At 32.8% G+C, this 20,047-nt stretch overlaps 3 long non-coding RNA genes across 3 annotated transcripts in view; 1 reads left to right on the forward strand and 2 right to left on the reverse strand.

The window, feature by feature from the left end:
* Positions 1–20,047, forward strand: part of LOC141484008 (uncharacterized) — a 146,176-nt gene that overhangs the window by 107,100 nt on the left and 19,029 nt on the right. The window lies entirely within an intron of this gene.
* On the reverse strand, positions 820–2,404 carry LOC141483830 (uncharacterized). Its single transcript, XR_012466310.1, has 3 exons — positions 1,876–2,404; positions 1,341–1,644; positions 820–998 (listed from the first exon to the last, which is right to left on the reverse strand). It is a non-coding gene; the product is annotated as an uncharacterized lncRNA (long non-coding RNA).
* LOC141484006 (uncharacterized) lies at positions 11,533–12,942 on the reverse strand. Its single transcript, XR_012466406.1, has 2 exons — positions 11,628–12,942; positions 11,533–11,574 (listed from the first exon to the last, which is right to left on the reverse strand). It is a non-coding gene; the product is annotated as an uncharacterized lncRNA (long non-coding RNA).

Genomic DNA, 20,047 nt, shown 5'->3' on the forward strand with positions numbered 1-20,047 from the left:
TGTGCATTTTGAAGATAGTTGGAATAATGAATGGAATTGTAAATACTGAGTGTTTTTGTTTCAGAATATCGAAGCAATTCATGTATTTCGATTCATGGCTTTGAATTATTTCATAACGATTTTTCATATTTGTCTGTATCGTTACTTTGTTATATTCATATGTCTGAGAATTCATTTCACTCCCTGTTATAATGGACTCGTGATCACACCAAACGACATTGTCATAAAAATGAAATTCAGGTTATCTACACATAATGAACTCGTCCGGTATCTATATCAAAGGATGCTATTTTGAAAGGGAATTTCGAAAAAACTACAATACGAAATGAATTTCCAAATATCACACTTGAAATTTAATGACAAATGTCAATAATCTATAATAGTGTCCTGAATAAAATTCATGATATAAAATGCCACTTTTTGTTATATCGACCCAACGAATCAGAATTTAAAATAACAGACAAACTTATTTCCTTTATTTCTAAAATGTCTGTTTTTGTCAACTTAGTATCTTTCAATATGATGTTTCTTCATCTCTATAAAATCTGGTATATAATTTTTTGTTATTGCACATTTTTGACAACTTTCCCTGTATAAGATAAGTTTTCATTTTCAAAAAAAGATGTGTGTGATATGTATTGTATTTATTTTGGTAGTATATTATAAAGCCATTTATATAAATTATCAACGTTATTGAGACTGCAGCTGAACAAATTTCCTTTGAAATGACCCATACAGAACGGCGTGTTTTTTCTTGAATTTTGGAACACACCACGATGAATCTTCAAAGTCTTCCAAATTCATTACGGTTGTGTATATATTGAATAGACACAGTTTGTCCAACAAATCACTGAATATCGACAAATTCAAGCCTCTATAGATTGAAAAAAATGGAAACTGCTTAGATTTGAAACTCGTTCTGGAAAGGTTGCTATGACGGTTTTGAATGTTGTTGTTGAGATGACTCTGACTGATACTGCACACGTTGATGTATTATTCTGAAATAAATTCGATTTTTCAATAAAAACATACACTGAAATAAATTCGATTTTTTAATAAAAACATACACTAAACAAAATTTTTTGACAACAGAGAGGGTAATGTCTTCCATGAAGTAATTGCTACACATATAATGAAAATAAAAAAATCAAGTGTCATTCAAATAATGAATTTAAAACACATATTCTGCACGTACTAAGTGAAGGAAATATATTGTATGGAAACACTACTTTATGCGGATCATATCTGTGAGTGAGAATTTTTGACTCGAATGAAAAATATTGTATACACCAAAAACTCTTTGCCTATAAAACAAAGAAAAAATTGGAAACAGTACTAACCTTAATTTTGTACAATCTCAAATGAAACGACAAGATTCGGTTTCCCAATGTCCATCAACCCTTTGAACACAATAGCGTATTTTCCTGATGAAAATTCTTCTAAGTGAGGACGATACGCCTCCGTCACTCGGTGGGGCAGAAATGATACTTTATCTCCCAAATCTAACAAGACCGCCTCACCAAATTTTCCTTTCACGATTTTGGCAGTGAATATCCTCTGCGGCATCTCCACAGGCAAATCTACTACTTTGATACTTGGCTTTCTCTTCACGATCGAACTTGCATTCAACTTTTGTAAATCCATCTGTGAAAAATAAAAAATGAAAGCTTTATGTTTTGATTCACAATATATGCGAATACTATCTCAAACAAACCACGACATGTAAAACATTTGACTGAAATCATCCAACATATATATATATATATATCGAAAAAAATTTTGGAAATCAAATGATTCAACAATTCTCACCAATTTTCAATTAAATTACATTTGAATAAATTCATCTGAGGAAAGAGTCAAATCTAAAACACTTACTTTCAAATAGAATCGGTGCACTTGTCACTGGTATCACTTTCAACGGATGCAACTAACTCATTTCGCCATGCATGACGTATTTATAGTAAAATAAGTGATGACATATTTTAAAATGAAACAAAGAGCCTTTGTTTCGTCGCTTTGAGAACTGCATATCTCCGGATGTAGATTCGACATTGACAGTGATCAATGTCACTTTGGGTTTGAATATAAAAATTAGTGATGACATATTCTGAAATGAAACAAAAGAAAATCAAAGAGTCTTTGTTATATGCATATTCAGCGTTAACATTGATCCATGTCACCTTGGATTTGAATAGCGCAACAAACACATGAATTCTGCTTTTTTTTCCCCATTTTATTTGAAGTGCTACATGTGATGATGCGACTATTATTAGTGAAGATACAACTTTGTGCCCTCTTGGCATCGTCTCGGTTTTTTTTTCTCTGTTGATGAATTCTGCATTCGTTTTCCTTTCATTTGATTTGCTGCACGTTGAGATTCAGTTATCATTAATGAAGATGTGGGTTAGTGCCCTTTTGACATGTTGCACCATATTTATTTCTTCTTAATAGATGAATTCTGCAATTTTTCTTCTTTCATTTGACATGATGTACGTGGCGATCCGAAGTTTTTTCAATGATTCTCTTTGCAATTCTTCCTATGCTGTTTTCATTAGGCGCTCGATATTATATTTTTCATTGTCTACACATTAAATCATTTGAAAATGAGTACCCACATCGACCTGTTGCGACTAGTATAGCGAAAATAGGTTATGAGGTCCTTTTGGCTTCGTAAAATGATTAACTATGTTTTTTGACATCTAAAGGAATCCATTGATGTCAAAATCATCGGAATCGGACGACCGGAAGTGAAAACCGGAAGTGACCTGTTTTTGACGGATTCGAAACCTTCTCACCCTAAGGAATCCAAAAATACCATATGTTTCAGTATACGATGATTATTTGATTTTTTGTCAACAAATCATGTGTTTTGAATAAAACTTTTGCAATTACATTACACTCGTAGTTGTTCATAACCCAACAACTTTTAATTTCAAATATGTTTAATGATTTTCTTTAAATGTACAATTCTTTCTATGCTATTTCACATTAGATGCTCGATATTATACTTTTCATAATCTACAAATGAAATCATTTAAAATGAGTACCCACATCGGTCCGTTGCTGCTAGTATAATGAAAATAGGTTATAAGGCCCTTTTGGCTTCGACAAATGATTAATTATGTTTCATGACATCTAAACGAATCCTTTGATGTTGAAATCATCGAAATCGGAGGACCGGAAGTGGAAACGGAAGTGGTCGTTTTTTGATGGATTCGAAACCTTCTCACCCTAAGGAATCCAAATATATCACATGTTTCAGTATCCAATGATTTTTTTAATTTTTTTGTCAATAAATTCTGCGTTTTGAATCAAGCTTCTGCAATTGGAATAAACTTATAGTTGTTCATAACCAACAATTTTTAATTACAAGTTTTTCAGTGATTTTTGTTGGATTTGCAATTCTTCCTATGTTATTTCACATTAGGCGTTGGATATTTTATTCATTACGCCATATTTGTTTTTTCTCTGTCGACGAATTCTCCATTTCTTATCCTTTCATTTGACATGCCGTATGCGACGATCCGATCATTATTAGTAAATATACAACTCAGTGCCCTTCTGACAGTTGCGCTATTATTCTTCGTAATAACTCATTCATTATCACACACGCCAGCACCTATCACGCTGACTACGTCACTTTCAAGCTTTTAATGTTTTATCACTATTATTATTATTATTCGACCCTCATTCTCCAGTTCAATTTCATCTAGCACAATCAATCGAGCGATATTTGATTTCTCCATTCTGATTGGCTGACCGACACTACTCTGTAACAGAAGTTAGGTTGGGTGTTCCACAAGGTTCCGTTCAAGAGTCTGAAAATTCGCAAAATGAATCTTCATATGACAAAGCATGGAGGTTAATCATTTCCTGATGATGCTAACTTGGTTAGCGAAACGCGTTTAAATGATAAATGACTGTCTTATTGAAACACGAAAAACCGTTACGACAATAACGATGAAACGGTAACGAATGAACGTACGGAAAACGGTCGAAAACGCACGAAAAACGATCGAAAAACGCACGAAAAACGATCGTAAACGCACGAAAATTCGCAAAATGAATCTTCATATGACAAAGCATGGACGTTAGTCATTTCCTGATGATGCCAACTTGATTAGCGAAACGCGTTGAATGATAAATGACTGCCATATTGAAACACGAAAAAACCGTTACGACAATAACGATGAAACGATAACGAATGAACGCACGGAAAACGGTCGAAAACGCACGAAAAAACGATCGTAAACGCACGAAAAACGATCGAAAACGCACGGAAAACAACGTGCTAGACTTCTGTTGAACCGACATGTTTTTTCTTAAATGGTATATTTTGACGCACCCTGTACACTTCGACGTCATGTTTGTTTTCAATGATGTATTTTGAGACACCCCGTATACAATGACGGATCGCAGATTGTCATATTTTTTCTTAAATCTGATTCATTATTATTAATATATCACTTTCACGCTTCCAATTTTCATCGAGTCGTTCACGATTAATTCCAAAACGGCAACGCTACATTACTCCATAACCATTGATTTATTGTACAACTGGCAACGCCGAACCTGCCATGCTGGCATGTATTGACATTTGACAGATGCCGTCTTATGAGTCTAGTGTCCTTCTTCAACCAATAGATAGTTCAGCTAGTGACTCATAGATGACTCTGTGTGTTCTATAACTTTGGTGTTTCCATATACTTTTGTATCGATGAATCGAGCGCCTATTTTTGTGCGGTTACTGATAACAGGACATGAAACAATTCTGTACGATAAATTATTCAAATGAATCTCTCAATATACGCAAAGCCACGTAAATTTGTGCATCGATTACGTCACACGCGCCTCTCGCTCTTACACACACATGCACCTCTTTACATGAAATATTAATTATTTCCCAAATCTAAGTATATTTTCCTATCTTCAATATGATAATGACAATTACATTCTATGGAAATCAAAAATAAAAATGCTGTCAAGTATAATGAATGAGTCAATTTCGGTCCCGACAAAACTAACGCTGTAAATACCCAACATTCGCAGTTAACTTCAATATCTTACGATGGTGTAGAGGCTAAGGACAATGTCTACGGCGCGGACGACCCAGGTTCGAATCTCATAACTATAAGCTTTTTTTAATTAAAATCACGTGACTGAAGGGGGCCGAGGGAGCTGATAGGTTAGGTGGAGTACCAAGGGGGCCGATAGGTTAGGTGAAGTACCGAGGGGGCCGAGGGGCGGAGTTCCACGCTTAAATCGCTACTATACTCGTTCCATCCTGCGTCGATTTCGATGACGCTGATAGGTTACCCCCACTCCATTGCGCCAGAAGTCTCTTTGTTACACTACTTCATTCCATCCTTCTCTCCATCGATTACGTCACACGTTTCTCCCTTTCACTCACTAAAGTATCGCCGCGCAACCTTGACATGCCCCACAACCCGCCTTGTTCGTCTACTAGAAATTTTGTCCGAGTCCGATCCCACCAATTCTTACCTACTGAAGAACCCAAATTGGAGAATAGAATGCCGGATGTCGAAAATATTAAAATCAACTCGAAGAAGTGTTAAAAAATGGAAAGGGGATGAAAAACTGTTTTGAAGCTAGTGAGACTAGAGTATTTATGAAAATCGAGAAACTCAAGAATAGGGTATGTACTCTTGAGAAAGAAAACATATCGATCAGGAAAGAAGTGGAAAATTTAAAGAGATCGAACAAGAAAAGTACTAATTTAGGAAAAAAAAGAAGAAAAAATTTCAAAAATGAGATATATCACCCACTTGGCACCAAACCGCGTTCACGTACCTTTAAGCACAATTAAAGAAAATCTTTCATTCAAGAGTACCAGAATGAACCGTTGATGACACAAATTATAGAAAAGGTTACAGACTTCAAGAAATATATGAAGGAAAATATTGGTGATTTTGAAAGTTTTCACAGAAACATACGCAGCATCTCAAAAAACATAGATGAATCAAATATTCACTTGAGTCAATTTCGGAGAGACTTTGACGTTATCGAATAGATTTGGGAAACTGAATACACTCATAAGAATGAATGAATCGAACAGTTTTGTATTGAACTGTATAATTATAAATTCTCAGTACTCACCTAGAAGTAAGTAATCAAATTGATAAAAAGTTTTTTGTGAAATTAATTTTTTTTTAAATTTGAGGTTATGAATTTTGAAAATTGTTATTGATTACTTTCTTGTCAGGCAACAGGAATTATCGAAAAACGAGGACATAGTACATCTGTAATATTTGATTTGTATGAAACTGATTAGCCTGATAACCAACCAAATACTTGTTAGATATTGAGGCCATGTGGTTTGGCCAATATATGATATGAAAGAAAGACAACTTGCGACGGAATGTTTCAAGTCAAGTGTCATGTTGAAAATAATGGTACCAACTTGAGAAGTGATAAATTTATGTTGTGGGAAAGCCAATATAAAATTTATATATATATTTATATATATATATATATATATATATATATATATATATATATATATATATATATATATATGTAAACGGTCATTTGTCAGCCCGTAGAATATACGATGTGAACTCTGGTCAGCCCTCGGAAACGTCGGTCGTCCCGGTTTCGGGCTCACCAACGTTTCCCACTGTATATAGTGTTTTTTGGACATGTTATCATGTGAAATGACGTTTAGCAAATTTTCGGTTGGGCCGACCATTACACCATATACACATAGCTGATACACCACCTACTTTCACAAAACTTCGCCAGGAGGCGTGGCTGTGTAATTGTATACACCTGATGTGAATAGTGTCTTTGTGAGCCCAGGTTTATACGAACACTTTCAATGGATAGCATGTTGGTCAGCCCACAATCGGGCAACGCTGCACTTGCATTTCATGATTCTAACTAGATTGTCGTGGTGCAGAAATTCTATAATAGAAATGGAAAATTTTTTGGGAGATGTAGAATTTTATGAAAAAGTTCCTGTTTTGTATGTTTTTTGTACAAGCGTTCGTGTGCGTGCATCACCCTATATCTATACAAGCAATTTAGATCAGGAATTGTTTCGCATATAAAAGTTTTATCAGAGCTTCGTAACATATTTACTTGTAGAAAAATGCTTGATCTGAACTCATACTTTCCCACATTCGACTACTTACCCGAAATCAGCTTTTTCGGATAACGGTGTCGAGTACGCAAATGTACTGTTTCCGTTCTAGTTAGGATAATAATAATATAATTACTAACAGTGCGTTATTCCATTTAGCTTGTCGAAGCAATTTTAACCTCTGCACTATCTTAGATACAAAAATTTGAATATGTTATAAGTTGAAAATATCAATATAGTGCTCGGAATCACACGTTAAAATGTAAGACCTCGTTAATCTATAGCTAGTACAAGTTTATACTTCTGAGGGTTGTCGTTCGTAGGGGTGCGACAGACATATTTTAAACCGTTTCCTGTTTGTATTTTCAAATATAGATTTTCAAATTCTAATTATTTGGCATGGACGCCTCAACAGAAATCGCGTTGTGTAAATCAATTTTAGACATTAAGCAGGAAACTTCGGAATTGACTTTGAAATTGTAGATTTGAAAACCTGACTGCACAAAAATAATCGAAGTGTGACTGAGTAGAAATGAGTAGATGAAAAATGACATTTTTTTCACAAACGAAAAATCTAAAATGTGATGAATGATCTGGTAATGAATTTATTGAGAAATGAATAGTGAATATCCAGAATGTCTACAGTTTCAATAAATTCTATATGAAAATCCGCAGCAGCACTACGGATTTTCGATATATAATTTAGTTCAAAAATTAAGTAAAAATCGCACTAAGTATGTTTTCTATGACGAAACAAAATTCTGAGTGACTAGCATAAGGTAAGATATAATTTGTGAAACAGATATTAGTAATAAGTTTCAATTCTCTTTTTCTTAGCAATAGTTTTTTCAAAAACTCCCTTTCAGTTTTTGGAGGTATGATGTTGTTCAGGTTGAACATAATGAAGTAGAGATTAAACCAATGTTTTTTTATTATGTTGACTGTTCATGACGATGAATACGTCATATCATCATCGATTATAACCTGCAGCAGACATTTCAATCAAAATAAAAAAGACTTGGAATATTTCAGCACAGAAAAAATTTGATCAGGTTGAATAAACATTTATTTGAATGGATATTATTCTTCAATTTGAGAACTGCTGACAAAAATTGTTCGGTAAACTAATAAACACGTAGTATGAAAAAATAACATAATTTCTAATGAAATGAAACTACAACATGGGTAAAAAAATATCAAATGAAATTTATTAATATTATTTCTTCTTTCTATAACAACAGTAAACGTATTCTTTGATTGCAGCCCAGTTTCTATTTTTTAATAATAATGAATATTTCTTTTCCTTATATTTTAGATACAAACAAGAACTAATTCAATTCTAGCACTTCTTTTTTTTTTCGGAGCTAAAAACTTTTTGACTATATTTCGTTTTGCTCCTTAGACCAAGTTTGTTTTTGAGAAGGTTTTATTGTTTTCAAAACTGTGCGTGTCTGATGATCTGAAATGAGATCAGTGTGTTGAAAAACTCTATCAAGATATCAAACGGGTTGAAAATGGATCCAAAAATGAATGATAAAAATAAAAAATGGAAGGACGATACTGAAAAGTGATTTGACTCATTTCCAACCTATACTCAGAGATACGGATGATTCCAAAACAGCTCAAAATATAAATAATTGATTGCATATAGGGAATTTTTTTCAAAAGGAGCCACGTTCAATATCTCCATAAATAAGACAGTAATGTAAATTTCCCGAAACACCTAATTTTTGTGAAATAATATAAGGTATCGCTAAGATGCGTACACACTCCTCTTCAAAATATCAAACAAAATAACCCCATATATGCCATCTATTGGATAAGTGATTTTATCAGGAATTCAACGATGATTTTTCAGGGTTGATTTCTAATTTACTGTGAAGAAGGACCTTGAAGTATAAGTGAACGACTTTTTAGATTAATTGATACAATCTCTCACAAAAACGTATACAACAATTATTTCTATTGTCAAGTTCCTAACAGAAAAAAACTTTTGTCGCGTTTAATTATATCTGTCGGATTTTTGGCAAAGTTTCTCATACAAAACACTTCAAAATACTTTCTAAAACTCACATCCAAAAATGTTCCACTAAACAGTTTTATAAAAACGCGACACGTGTTTCGCCATACAATGGCTTCTTCGGGCGTATCTTTATCTACTATATTTTACAAATTTAATGCGTGGTATACCTAATTTTAAAATTTAAAGTACCTACATTTCAAGTTCTTGAGTTTGTAATGGATTAAATGACCTGAGCTTATGTCCCAGTCCCCACATTTGAAAAATATTCAGTAACGGTTATTCAATTCTAATTGATCATTTAGTTGGTTACCCGAATTCTTGAATCTATTGATTGCTTGACATTTTAGAAGATTGAATTTCAAACTCTTCTCTTCTAAATATAACATGTCATATTCATGACTGAACTCATGTACTTCTGCTAAAAGGTGGTTTGCAAATGTGAAATTGGTCTTTCTATTCACAGAATTACATCTAAGCTTTTAATTCTTTGGAAAATAATCTCCCTGTTTGGCCATTATACAGTTTTGGGCAAGAGCCACAACTCAGCTGATATACTCCTGATCTATCCGATACCGAAGTTTTGTCTTTATTGTTTTTAATAAATGCACTTACACTATTATTCGGACTATTACTATTTCTGTGAGCTAAGTTTACGCAGTCTTTCTTCAAAAAAATATTATTGGTTGGTTCAGCCAAAAATGATAATGTCTCATAACTGACGTTATCGCATCTTGAATTTGGGTAGATATGGTCCATGGCTTGCTTTTGTAGTTTTTGTTTGATTTGTTTGATCAAACTCAGTTCTCTCTGGAAATTATTCAATAGTCTATGAAGAATATTATTGAATGCAGCAACTTTATGCTGGTAAAAGTGCGTAGAGGAATTATGTATGATAATGTCCGTGTAAGATGGTTTGTGGAAAATTGCAAATTCATGTTCATTGTTATTTTTTGTAATGGTTGAGTCAAGGTAATTTAATGAATTATTTACCTTCCTCTCAGTGGTAAATTTTATTGACGGGTGGATGAAATTGACATATTCAACGAACTTGCCTACTTGCTTTTCTGTAATGATTTCATTATTCACTAGTGATAAATGGATATCGTAATGCTTGAAGAAATACATGCATAATGAATATTTAATACAACAGTCCTGAACAAACTGTAACGTCTATTTGATAAAAAAAAATTGATGAGCTTCCGTGAAGTATCATATTTATTCTAATACTTCCTACTTTCTACACACATTCACATCAAATCGATATACCAAATTTGGAACATCCTTTCGAACGAATGAAAACACAGGAAAATAATATTTCATTTGAGTTAGGAATTGGAAAACAGTGAATTACTTAAAATTAAGTAGATTCTATGATATTTATTTGTAATCGTCATATATTCTCTAATTATTCTCTAAGTATACCAAAATATTGGCAAGCCAATTAACAAAATAGCATTAGGACCATTGCAAAGATCGTAACGGTTCTCAAAGAGTTTCGCGCCAAAATAGTTAACGCGTGTCAAACAATTGCAGATTTCGTAGGAATACTGAAACTTTAATGAAATGAATAAAAACACTTTTGTCTAATTACCTATATTTGATTTTATTTATATGACCGTTTTCGGGTTTGACCCCATTACCAAGTATTACCTTACCTATAAATTTCGTCGCCGCTGATATATACCATTATTTTTTGAAGAGAAATTTTGATGATCATAATATCCTCCATTTCATAAATTTATTATCGGATGAAAAGTGCAAATTTCTATACTTCACTGAATTTGACTTCAATACTAAATTTTCCCATTTTCATGATGTTTTTCTTCAAGCTTTTGATATATCCTTTCCTAAACAGTTTCAAAAAATTAAACAAAATCAAAATTCAAGTAGACACAAACCATGGATTACTAAGGATATCGTTGAAGAAGGTATATTACTCAGAGATATTTATAATTTGAACAAGAGCCAAACCAATGTACATTATTTGGGTCAATATAAGCAAGTCTTAAAAAATCATAGACAAAAAATTGTGCTCTCAAGAAGTCAATACTTTAATAATCAATTCCTCAAGGCTCAACATAAATCTGATGCTGCCTGGTCTATCATCAGGAAAAATACTATTATAAACGATTCATCTAAGACATTGGCGATAGTGTACTTGTTGACGATGGTCCCGGTATATCTCAAGCATTTAGTAGTTATTTTGTCGATTCAGTGGAATCATTAGTAAAAAATACTGCACCTGGTGGCATTGAAAATCGTTGTGTAAAAACTGAGAGTCTTTTCCTCTATCCAATAGATGAAACTGAACTCGTGGAAATAATTAAATTCGCATGTGTGAAAAATTCCAGTGTGGTTAAATAATGGAACCTCTGATTTATCTAATCAATTTATCTTTCTCTGAAGGTATTTTTCCTTCCCGACTTAAGCAAGCAATGGTCGTCCCAGTCTATAAAAAAAGCGATAAGCATGTAATGTCGAACTACAGAGGTATTGCTTTACTATCTCCATTTTCGAAAATATTTGAAGAATCATATCAAAACTTGTGTCCTTTTTAAATAAATACAATATCGTATCTGACAACCAATATGGGTTTCAAGTGGGCTTGTCAACCCAGGATGCCATCCTTTCTCTACATAATCATGTAGACAACGATGAAAAATCACTTAGTGTTCTTTTCGACTTGACACGAGCGTTTGATATCAGTCATCATGGTCTTCTTCTTGATGAACTGTTTGGCATGGGCGTTCGTGGTCCAAGTCTGAAATGGATTGAAACCTATTCAACTGGTCGTACACAGGTTGTTAAAGTTCGGCTTCAGACTGGGTCATTTTTCTCTGAATTTCGAAACGTTGTTACAGGTGTGCCCCAAGGTAGTGTTTTGGGGCCTACACTATGTATTTTATTTGTTAATGACCTTTCAAAAATTAATCATCCACAGTGCTCTATACAATTTGCTGATGACACATCTTTTACTGTCAGTGGTTCGGAATGTGAAACATTGTCAGTAAGAGCAAATGATGCTGTATTCAACATGCAAAATTATTGTTCTAGGAATGGCTTGATTTTAAATAATCTTAAAACCAACACCATTTTCTTTACAATTCAGGAAACTGATTGTAGTGTATTGGTTAGGTCTGAGATTAAAAATATTGAACAGGTAAACTATAAAAAATTTTTAGGAGTTTTTATTGATTCCCAACTCAATTGGAATCATCATGTTGATTTCATACTGAAGAAATTAGCGACACATTGTTTCGTTATATGGAATCTGCGTAATTTTGTGTCTATTGAAATTCTTAAAAGTTACTATTATGCATATATTTACTCTGCCCTTAGTTACTGTATTATTTGTTTTGGCAACTGCAATAGAATCAGTGTCTTATTGATTTTCCAGAAAAAAAATATTAGAACAATTTGTTTAAAAAAAAAACTCGATTCCTGTAAACCACTATTTGCAAAGTTGAATATATTAACTATTACTTGCATGTATATTTTTAATTGCGTAATCTACGTTAAATCAAATTGCTCCAAGTTTTAGAACAGAGATGATACATGTCTTCTTTCGGGCTTCACCCTGAGAAAAAAACTATAACATTTTAATTCCTAGTCATAAGTTAGCCAAGGTGACTAATGGACCTCATATCATGTCAAAAAAACTGTACAACAAGCTCCCAATATCCATTAAAAAATAACTAGTGTAAAGCTCTCTGAACAAAAAGTTCGGAAAGTATTATGTGAAAAGGTATTTTATTCGCTTGATGAATTTTTTCAGTCTGATTTGGAATTTAAAATTTTATTTTTGTACCCCTTTTATGGTCTGAATGTTATGTAATATGATTATGACCTCATTGTAATTGTACTGAGTTATGTGACTTTTTCAATGCCGTCCGTAGGTCTACGGAAATAAAGATTTTTGATTTGATTTGAAGTATTGAAAAAATACTTAATAATGCGGGGTCAAACCCGAAACTGGTCGTATACATAAAATCAACTAGTGGTACTTAGACAAAAGTGTTTTTATTCATTTCATTAAAGTGATCATGAATTACCACAAAATAAACAAGTAATCAATCATACATAATACAGAAACTATATGAAACATAAATAGTCAATAGTAACGGCATCTTTTTCTTTTCCTAATATATTTTTTCCGGTAAACTAACACATAGTTTACCTCTGAAAAACTGGATTTGCCAGGATTTTAAAAACACTTGATACCCTCACGATGAAATCCAATGATACACTGAAATGGATCGCGTTCCTGGTCAGCCCTTCGATGTGGCAGCATTGTAGGGCTGACCAAGATGCTCTTCATATAGCGATTTGTATAACTATGGGCTGACCAACAGCATGGGGCTGACAAAGGTTTAAAGGATATGTAAAATTTTTATTTTCAGAAAAAATCTACCCCTCTATTGGGCCTATTAATAAAACCATACCACTGAAGAGTATTCCGAAAAGTATATACCTAAATATATTCGGGAAGTGCTGGGTGGACCAACGCCCCGTTCATATACCGGGCTCACCAATATGCAATGAACATATATATATATATATATATATATATATATATATATATATAAATATGAACGTTATTGAGTGTCTTGATATAGAAACAGAAGTTGATATCGGACATAGCACTCATGAAAGTGGCAAACCATAGACACGTGTTTCGGGCTTTTGGCCCATCATCAGTATGGTGCAGCCAAGTGTAAGGATGGGCAACACTTGGTTACCAAAAGAAAGAAATACAAATGCACGGAGCCACCAACAGGAGCCAACCGCACATTTGTGGTTTCAGTTGATAGATCTCGTGTTCACAAGAAAACTATCAAAATCACCACGGAGGCAGCTATAGCTACCTGCGTGACATCCGAGATCTATCAACTGAAACCACAAATGTGCGGTTGGCTCCTGTTGGTGGCTCCGTGCATTTGTATTTCTTTCTTTTGGTAACCAAGTGTTGCCCATCCTTACACTTGGCTGCACCATACTGATGATGGGCCAAAAGCCCGAAACACGTGTCTATGGTTTGCCACTTTCATGAGTGCTATGTCCGATATCAACTTCTGTTTCTATATCAAGACACTCAATAACGTTCATATTTGTATAATTTCCTGGACCCGGATGTCACGCAGGTAGCTATAGCTGCCTCCGTGGTGATTTTGATAGTTTTCTTGTGAACACGAGATCTATCAACTGAAACCACAAATGTGCGGTTGGCTCCTGTTGGTGGCTCCGTGCATTTGTATTTCTTTCTTTTGTTAACCAAGTGTTGCCCATCCTTACACTTGGCTGCACCATACTGATGATGGGCCAAAAGCCCGAAACACGTGTCTATGGTTTGCCACTTTCATGAGTGCTATGTCCGATATCAACTTCTGTTTCTATATCAAGACACTCAATAACGTTCATATTTGTATAATTTCCTGGACCCGGATGTCACGCAGGTAGCTATAGCTGCCTCCGTGGTGATTTTGATAGTTTTCTTGTGAACACAAGATCTATCAACTGAAACCACAAATGTGCGGTTGGCTCCTGTTGGTGGCTCCGTGCATTTGTATTTCTATCTTTTGGTAACCAAGTGTTGCCCATCCTTACACTTGGCTGCACCATACTGATGATGGGCCAAAAGCCCGAAACACGTGTCTATGGTTTGCCACTTTCATGAGTGCTATGTCCGATATTAACTTCTGTTTCTATATCAAGATACTCAATAACTTTCATATTTGTATAATTTCCTGGACCCGGATGTCACGCAGGTAGCTATAGCTGCCTCCGTGGTGATTTTGATAGTTTTCTTGTGAACACGAGATCTATCAACTGAAACCACAAATGTGCGGTTGGCTCCTGTTGGTGGCTCAGTGCATTTGTATTTCTATCTTTTGGTAACCAAGTGTTGCCTATCCTTACACTTGGCTGCACCATACTGATGATGGGCCAAAAGCTCGAAACACGTGTCTATGGTTTGCCACTTTCATGAGTGCTATGTCCGATATTAACTTCTGTTTCTATATCAAGACACTCAATAACTTTCATATTTATATATATATATATATATATATATATATATATATATATATATATATATATATATATATATATATATATATATATAGAGAGAGAGAGAGAGAGAGGTAGTCTTTGCTGACTAGTTACGAACAATTCTTTGGAGTTATTTGGGATAGCAGCGAAGCGCAAGTGTACTCTTATAACATTATATTTCCAATAATTCGACAATGGTTATTGTCATCATCAGGGAGCTAAGATGATAGATTTTGAATTAATACAGAACTTAAGTTAACAGACGACGGATACTTACAATGTTAGTGAGATTGGTCGCAATTGAGTTGAGTTAAAATTAAAATATGAACGTTGTGATCATGATAAAAACACATAACAACTGTAAAATTACAAGACATATGAAATAAGTGAAAGCTTCAAAATATATACGTTAAATGAGGAATATTCATAAAATGTTTTTTTTTTTAAATTTGAGAATGAACGTGGTGATCTTAGGTTAGAAACACATCACTTGTCAATTTATTAAATTTTGAAGAAGAAGTAGACTTGGCATTTGCCGCTGGTGCAATTAATCAAAGAGTTACAGTTGCCTCCAGAAGAAAGAGTTTTGTTGTATAATTTTTGTTAATAAGTTGATAAACGAATTTAAGTAATGTCAAATGAGTTGTCTTTGCAGGAATTCCAATTTTTGTCTATAAAAAGTAAATAGGAATATATTTCACTTAAATGTTGTAAGTCTGTTTTTTTATCCAGACAATTTTGCGATTGCGAAATGTAAGTCATTTCAAGGAATAATCTTTTAGAAACATTCCTCTCTTTGGTCAAAATTTTTACTGAGTTAAAGTCCATTACATGTCCATTATTATAAACATGTTCACTAAGGGCACACCTTTCTGGATGAAGTCTACAGTCACTTTTGTGTGCAGATATTCTGTCTTTTAATAATCTGGCAGTCTGACCAATGTATTCAGCACTGCAACTTATACAAGGGATACTATAAACCACTTGAGATTGAATTTTTTTTGGGATTTTATCTTTTAAGTTTGAAAAAAGGGAATTAATTGTTAATATAGGTTTGTGTGCAATTTTTATATTATCAATATTTTTGAAAATTCGTGTGAGTTTGGGTGTAATTTCACTGGTATATGGTAAGGAAGTAAAAAGATAATTATTTATCTGAATTTCATTATTATTATTATTGATATCATTGTCCTGACTTGAAGAGATTGAAGGACGAACGTTATGATCTATTTCATTTGGGGACGTGTTGAACAATATCTTGTTTAATAAGGTTTTGGGATATGAATTTTGTACAAAGAGGTTTAAAAGGATTTTGAAATTTTTTAAATGAAAAGATGAGTCCGAAATTCTGATAACACGTTGTTTCATCTGTTTGACCAAATTGACTTTTGTTGATTGTTTATGTAGTGACCAATAGTTCATGTATCTACCTGAACTTATTGGTTTTCTGTACCAGTCAATAAGTACGGTATTAGTGGAAGTGCGAATGAGTTTAGTGTCTAGAAATGGAACACTTTGTTCATCGTCTTCCTTTTCGATGGTAAATTTTATATAGGGGTCATAACTATTAAAGATTTCAACGATTTCTGTGACTCCTGTATAGGGAAGGGCGAGGATTATGTCATCGACATATTTTTTTAAGAAAAAAACATGGTAAGGAAGGACATTTAGGATATTGTCTAACAGGTCATCCATTACATAGTTAGCTAGAATGGGGCTTATTTTGGCTCCCATTGGTGTACCAAAATTTTGTTTATATATTTTGTTATTAAAAGAAAAATATGTATTATTGAACAGGAAGGTCAGAAGATGCATGAAGTCATCTTCTTGAATATTACAAAAATTACTGATACGATTCCAATTATTATGAATGGCTCTAAGGCAAATATCAAGGTAAACATTACTGAACAGTGAAACCATATCCAAACTGGCTAACACATAATTTTCTGGAAGTTGAATTCTATTGAATTTTGAAGAGACTTCAAAAGAGTCTTTAATGTAATATGGATTATCATAATCATAAGCCTTTGTCAATATATCCGTCAAAAAAGATGCCAAAGATTCTGTAGGATTATTTATAGAGGCAATGATGGGCTTTAAAGATAAAGTAGGTTTATGAATTTTGGGAAGAGCATAAAATTTTTGGAATGATACCTGTGTAAGAGGAAAGTTTTTTTTTTTAGTAATTTCATCTATTTGATTAGTGGTAAAGAGGTTTTTTTAAGGGAATTAAATTTATTTTGGATTTTGAGAGTGGGATCTCTTTGGATGAGTTCATAAGAATTACAATTTTCTATTAGTTCGGAGGATAACTGTATGTATTGTTCTTTTTCCATTATGACAGTGACATTTCCTTTATCGGATCTAGAGACAATTAAGTTAGGATTATTTTTTAGAAAAAGTTTTGTTTTTGAATATAAATTGTGGAAAAAAGATGGAGAGGAATGTTTAGAAAAGTTTACATAATTTGTAATGACATTAGTAGAACGTGCAATGGTAAGTTGACGTTCTTGTGGATCAGAAATATTTGAAGTTATATTATCAACATCAGCTAATAAGTTTTTTAATAATATTAGCTTATTAGCTTATTAGCTAATGAGGATTTTGAGGATTTTGTGGATGAGGATTTTGTTAATTAATTAATATATTTGATTTTGTGGATTTTCTCTCATTTATTTACTTACAGAACAGCAGATGTCTCTGATCACACTTGTTCCATAATCAGTTCCCTTTGTGTTCCAGATTGTTATCATTTACAAACTAACACACCTTTATAATATAATGACATGACAACTGTCATTATCAAAATGTCAACTGTCTTGTGCCTCTCTCTCTTGTTTCTGAATGCACATGGCGTTTACCGGTATTCCCATAATTTCAAAATAAATGACGATTTTTATTAAAAGTTTTAATTCATTATTCTTCTTTGTATCCAGTGAGGTGTCTACCTCTTTTAACTTGATGACTATTTTATTGTATTGACATGTTTCAATTGTTTAGATATAACATTCTTTTCGACACGGCCAACCTCACTAACAGTAAGTTGTTAAAAAAAATTTTTTTTATATCATTATTAAAATAAAAAAAAAACTTTTTCATATTGTATTATCACCATAAAACATTTGTAGCTTTTCCCTGAAGATGATAATAAATTTTATCGAAATATTGGAATAACTTGTGTTATAAGAGTACACTTCCGTTCTGCTGTTCACCCAAAGAAATTCCCAAGTTTTGTATATATATATATATATATATATATATATATATATATATATATATATATATATGTGTTATATATATACATATATAATATAATAAATTCAAAAAAACCTAATTACACTTCATAATCATTTGATGAAGGATGAAGGGAAAGGAAATCTCTGTATGAATTCACTTGAATTCAAGCAGAGTTCATTGAGAGAAAGTTTTTTGGATATCTCCAGCTCTTTAAACAAGTCCAGCTTGAGGAAATTTCTGTTGTTAATTTTATGAAAAATTTTGAAATTTCTATTAGGGCTAAAGTTGTGATTGTTAAATTTGGCAACCATATCAAATTTCAAGTGTCTTCAGCAAAAATATACTTATTTCTCAAAAACTGGTCAATCATATTATATTTCAAGCAACGCAGTCATTCCATCATAGCTCAAAGAGAGAAACGTAACACTCATTGATGTTCACGTCTAATTTTTGCGGCGACTTTTTTGACAGATACAGTCTGAGTGAGTATTTCTCTATAATTTGAAATATATTGCCCTTCTTGTTGAATCATAGGATCCGAACATTATAGTCCAAATTACAAATGTCCGATTCTCAGAATTCCGGTATAAACAATGCTGTAAATCAGCTCCATCCATTCCGGTCTTTCATAAGTCAACAACTTTGAAGATTTCTTGATTCTATATTTATCGTGTTTATCTAAAATTCCATCGTGCGCTTCTCGTAAATTTCAGAAATTGGAAATAATGTTTTTTATTAACTTTGTGTGTTATACAACGGAAACTAAGATAAGTTGTGAGCAATTTGCTGTTAATCTTTTAATTCAATAATCATTGATTCAATTTAGGAGATGAGCTCCTGAATTCCTGGCAAACTTCCTATATAAATTATCCGAAAGGATTTGTATCCGGATTCTGAAAGCACTTTGTAATGAAGCATGACTGCACTTAATGTTCTGTTTTGTCAGTAGATATAGAAATATTTGAGAGCACCTATTTGGGATAATAGCCCTATACTGAAATCCCAATGAATAATAGTGAACATATTTTCATTTTCGGTTCCAAAAATTGATACATCATAGCAAATACGTTATTGTAATGGATGAAAGACAAAAATAGAACTTAGAGTACGAAGAGAAAACAAAATAACTTGAAATACGTCAATAGCTCTCATGATTGTGAATTTATTATTACGTTTCATGCAGCCAATGAGCGAAAGCATTTCAAGATAAATATTAGTTCAACTTCATTCGAAATAACTGAATTGAAACGATTGACAGTTCGTTTATAAAACCATATATATATTTATATATATATATATATATATATATATATATATATATATATATATATATATATATATATATATATATATATATATACTTACGTTCACGTTCGTTCACGTTGTAGATACTAACAATCGAAACGTCGTGAATTAACGTGACTTGGAATCTCTCCACTTTTTATTTTTTATTTTCTTTTTTCATTTCTTTATTTTAATTTATTCAATTGTTCTATTTCTACTTGTATTTTATTTCACTATTATTTCATTTCAGGTTTATTTTGGTTAATATAATTGGTATTTTCAGCTATTCATTTTCATTTCTTCTTTTTTAGTTGTTTCAGGGATTTCAAATAATTTTATATAATAGACAATGG

This window comes from Leptinotarsa decemlineata, unplaced genomic scaffold (genome assembly GCF_025532065.1).
Source record: "Leptinotarsa decemlineata unplaced genomic scaffold, Ldec_3_MD MMD2_tig00004307_RagTag_RagTag, whole genome shotgun sequence".
In the NCBI taxonomy this organism is placed as follows: domain Eukaryota; kingdom Metazoa; phylum Arthropoda; class Insecta; order Coleoptera; family Chrysomelidae; genus Leptinotarsa; species Leptinotarsa decemlineata.